Raw genomic sequence first — 5,377 nt, forward strand, 5'->3', positions numbered from 1 at the left:
GGGAAATAAGCATATTCAGCACTTCAAGATGGTAAAGATTTTATTTTCAAAAGGTTAAACTAACAAGATTAAAATAGTTATTGAGTACATTTACCATTCTATGTATGTGGTGATGAAGCAATCTGCCAAAGAAAAATGCATGTCCCAAAGGAATTCATGCAGGTATCCAAAGATTTATTTGGATAAACTACTCTGTGATTGATAGTGTCTCCTGGCAAGGTAATCCACAAGCGAAATTGTAAAGAAGGTAAAGTTCACATTAATTCCTTCCCTCTTGGCAACTTCTCCATCTTCTCTGGATAACTAGCATCCTCTATTGCCTCTTACTCCTCAGGAAATCCCCCTACCCCCATCTACCCCCATCATTATCCCCAGCTAAAGCACCCTTTCCAAATACAGGGAAACAACTTTTTGTTGTTGAACAACTTGGGTTTAAACTGTGTGGAGTCCCCTTATATTTTTTACTGTATAGGACTGTAAATATTTTCTCTCACAGTCTTCTTAACTTTTTTTTTCTCTAGCTTTATTGTAAGAATACAGTATATATAATACATAAAACATACAAAACATATGTTAATGGACTATGTTATTGGTAAGGCTTCCAGTCAACAGTAGATTATTAGTAGTTAAGTTTTAGGGGAACTAAAAGTTTTGTGAGGGTTTTTTACTTTAAAAGGGTCAGTGCCCCAAACCTTGCCATATTGCTCAAGGGTCAACTGGAGGTCTCAAACTCCAGATTCCTCTCCATACCTCTTCCTGCCCAAAATGACCTCTCTGGTGCAGCCTAGAAGGAAGGACTCTCACCTAGCTCTCGGAGGGTATATTAGTCTGCTCAAGCCACCATAACAAAATACCACAGACTGGGTGGCTTAAACAACATTTATTTTTCTCACTGTTCTGGAGACTGGAAGTCCAAGATCAGGCATCTAGACAATTCAGTTCTTAGTAAGGCTTCTCTTCCTGGCTTGCCTTTTATTGAGCACATGGGGGGAGGTAGAAGATGGGGATGGAGAAAGAGGGGGATAAGAGATACAGCGAGAGAGAGAGAGAGAAAGAAAGCACACAAGTGCCCTAGAGTCTCTTCTCATAGGGCACTAATCCTATTGGATAGAGCCCCACCCTGACGACCTCATGTAACCTTAACTGCTTCTTCAGAGGTCTCAACTCCAAAAAATCTATACAGAGGGTTAGGGCTTCAACATATGAATGTAGGGGAGGGGAGGACACAAACATTCTGTCCATAACAAAGAAAATACTGTTAAACACACCACACTATGAAAGAATTTTAACCCTTTTGTATAGAATCCACCTTGTGGCAGAGAATAATTGCCTAATAGCCACAGGAAAGGGGCAGCCCAAGTGGCTCAGCGGTTTAGCACTGCCTTCAGCCCAGGGCCTGATCCTGGAGACCTGAGATCGAGTCCCACGTCTGGCTCCCTGCATGGAGCCTGCTTCTCCCTCTGCCTGTGACTCTGCCTCTGTGTGTGTGTGTGTGTGTGTGTGTGTCATGAATAAATAAATAAATAAAAACCTTAAAAAAAATAACCACAGGAAAGAATTTCTAATAATTCAGTAGGGCAAGGACACCCAGCACCATTCATATAGTGCCTAAGTCCACCCTAAGCCACTGGGTGCGGGCACATTCTCATCCTAGTCTGCACCTATTCCTGCATCTTCAGGGCCAGGTGGAGGGGATCAGGGTACCACTCCCCTGATGGCTGGACATGCAGTCAGTCACAAACTCTGCTCCTCAGACTTTCAGGCCGTGACCCATTTCTGGACCTGAACCATGCCCATTGGCTCTAAGTTCACAATAAGAGGGCCTCATCTCCCCCATTCTACATGGGGAACACAGCCATGCCTGGATTACATTTCAGAGGGTCTCAATTGCTCATGCTCATATACACACAGCAACAGACACATAAGCTTGCATATTCTTGACCTTTACATTTTCCTTCTGTATTTATCTGCCTGTTGGGGATCAATCACAAAAGTCTACAAATTAAATTATTTTACCTTGTTAGTAGATACAGATGGTATTTAGAAATCTTAAAAGATTGCTTTGCTTTTGTGTTTCCGAACACAAAAGAGTCAAGATGTGCAACATATTTTTTTTTTTTTTGCCTATCCTATTCCCATGTAGGAGTCTGAGCCTCTCTGCTATCTCAGCAGATACCTACCCTAAATAACTATTCATAAACACACACAAAAAATAGAAGTCTTTGGGAAACTTCATTTACCAGATCTGTGCTCCAAGCATTTGTACTCAATTTCCACAATAAATTGTCATACCTGAAAACTGGTTTTAGTTTTTTTTAAAATACATTATACTTTCCAGTAATCTGACAATATCCCTGGGAATTCAGATAGTAACATCCAGGTGCTACCTGACTCAATTATTACTTGCTAATTGCTATCCAATCATTTGTAAAAATTGAGGCACAGAATATTTAAGTGATTTGAGTATGATTTCTTATCTAATTAGTGGCAAAGCTGAGAATATAATCCAAGTCCTTAGATTTTTTTTAACTTCTAGAAATTTTTTTTTTTTTACTTATAACTGCAGAACATTTTAATTCTAAAGAGATTTAATACATGAAAAGCCCCATAGTTTCCAAATGCCCATCAAAGAGGGAATGAATTATCAGTCCCATAAGAGCTGGGGAAAAAATTTTTAAAGGGGGTGGAGGGATGAAGGCTGACAACCATTCTCTTTCAAAAAGATAAACACTGCATCCTCAGATAACTGCTCAGAATGTTACTTGATATTAATAGGCAAGAGGGTAATAACTGTCCATGTTTGCCTTATATACTGTATTGGGCAATTAAATGCCAACTGAAGTATTCAAGAATGACTTGCTAAAATGTTGAAAAAATGAAAGACTTCGTCCTTGTCATAGACGGCCACTTCCGTGGAACATTCGGTGCACATAACGGGGTGATAGATTTCTTCCGCTTGTGCCTCTGTCTGCTCTGCAGCGTCTTCGTGGTTAGACCTCATCTTCTTATGGCCTTGCCTTTTCTTCCTGTTCTCTGGGATTTTGTATCTTAGAACCTCTTCTTTGTTGACAGAACAATTCATCACAAACATTGCTCTATACTGAGTTTTGTATGATTCATGCCTTTGGCAATCAAGACATAGTGTGGTCATGCAGGCAGGGCAATTCAAGACAGCATCACTATTTGGAACAGGCTGCTGTTGTTGATATGGTCTCTGTATTCCAAAACCATGGTAGCCTCTTCTTTGTGCATCAACCCAGGCCTGATCTCTGTTATCTTTTTCAGGATCATATAATAACTCATTATTTGTTGGAATCCTGTGTCATTTTTTCTTTTTCTTCTTGGTTACCTGTGCTGTTTTGTCTTCATCTTCAGAATCAGAATCAAAATATATATCATCATAGTACTTTGTCAGAGCTGTTCCAACTTTTCCAGTTCCTGAGGAAGACCCTGTTTCCAGAGAGGATAACTTGTCCTCCATTGTTTTTATGGTGGAATTTAATTCAGCTTCCATTTCTTTTTCAAATTCATCTTCACTAGATGATTCACTTTCTCCAGTAAGACATTCTCTGATGAGTTTTCTTTTATGGTCAGGAGTTCCATGTAAAAGCACATCCACTTCATCTTCAGAACTGCTCAAAGCGGGTTCCTCGTCGCTAGGCTCTTCCACTGCGTAGGGGTCGTACTCATCCTGGAGCCGGCTTATGGTGACCTACACCCTCGGACGCCGACTACAAGCGTCCACACAGCATCTGTTTACGCCACAGGTCCTTCTAGAAATTTTTAAACTATACTATAAAGGTAGTATACTATCATAAACCCCAGGCTCCCAAAACCTAGCTTCAACAATTATCAACATTTTATTTTGCCAAGCTTACTTCATCTTTCCTTCAACCTTTTTCTTGTTGTATTTTTTTAAGATTTATTTATTTATCTGAGAGAGAGAGAGTGGAGAGAGTGGGAGAGGGAGAGAGAGAATTTTAAGCAGACTCTGTGCTAAGCTGGAGCCCAGAGCCTGAAGCAGGGCTCAATCCCACAACCCTGAGATCATGACCTGAGCCAAAACCAAGAGTCAGATGCTCAAACTGACTGCCAGGCATCCCCTTTTTTTACAGTGTTTTAAAGCAAATTCTAGACATCACATTATTTCACCCATATATACTTCAGTATATATATCTCTCTACTAAGCTATTTCTTACATTTTACATGTGTTTGTGGTAGATCAACAATTTCCTAACAGTGGCCAAAGGACTCAGACACCCAGCAAATATTCTAGTACTTTTCTTCCATTTTTTTCCCTACATACTTCACACTCTCAAAAGAGGAAATTCGAATCAATTTTAGTAGACCGATAAAAAGAAAACTAGGAAACAAAAACCCAATAACCTTTTTATAATAAAAATTAAAAATATAAGTTTCAAAATTACTTTAAAACATTTCACTATGTTCCAGTTCTATAAAAAGTACAAGCAAATATCCCTTTTATCTTCCTCCAAGAAAACCAGTTTCATGGTCATGGTGTGGAAATTCCATTCTGGGTAAAATCCTAAGGTTATATGAAGGTTGTGTATATATACAATTTGCTACAGGAATTGTGGTGGTGTTTAATAAAATTCATGAGGTTTTCATTTTGTTTAATATTTATTTGGTGTTTAATTTAGCAAAGGTTCTCTGATGTTCCTATTTTATTAGTTTATCGAAATTTTAATTCTATTTTTAATATGGAATTTTTAACGTCACATATATTAAAAGGCAATCCATTGACCACAGAGGCACTTACCTATAGAATGGCTATAAAACCTGGCAACATAGGCAACTATATATAATAAATGGTTTCTTGATATTACATGACAATACATGATATTTTTGATGTGTTGCCACTCATTAGTCATGCAGTTTAGTGTGCTGGACAGAATGGCAATGAATAGGATACATTAACATGGTATGCGAGCAATCCTTGCACATACATCTGTAACATATTGCCTCTGATCAGTTCTCAGATGTGATCCCTGGACTCTACAATGCCTGGGGATGTTAAAAATATAAATTTTCAGGCCCTCACCCCAGACCTATCAATCAGAAAGTTGGACTCAATAGTCTGTTTTAACAAGCTCTGCAGGTGATTCAGATGCAAGCTTAAGTTTGAGAAACACATGCTCGGATTTCGTGTGTCTCTGATTTTCCCTGAAAACAAACCAATAAACAAAATCCTGCTTTTCAGTATATCCCAAGCAGAGGGTTGCCAGATTTAGTTAATAAAAATATAGGACATCAGTTAAATTTGAATTTCAGATTTAAAATGTTTTTAGTGGGGTCCCTGGGTGGCTCAGAGGTTTAACCCCGGCCTTTGGCCCAGGGCGTGATCTTGGAGTCCGGG

The 5,377-nt window shown here is 39.0% G+C and overlaps 1 pseudogene; it reads right to left on the reverse strand.

The window, feature by feature from the left end:
- Positions 1–403: 403 nt before the first annotated feature.
- LOC121498620 lies at positions 404–5,155 on the reverse strand (annotated as a pseudogene).
- Between the last annotated feature and the right edge of the window lie 222 nt (positions 5,156–5,377).

This window comes from Vulpes lagopus, chromosome 9 (genome assembly GCF_018345385.1).
Source record: "Vulpes lagopus strain Blue_001 chromosome 9, ASM1834538v1, whole genome shotgun sequence".
Lineage (NCBI taxonomy): Eukaryota > Metazoa > Chordata > Mammalia > Carnivora > Canidae > Vulpes > Vulpes lagopus.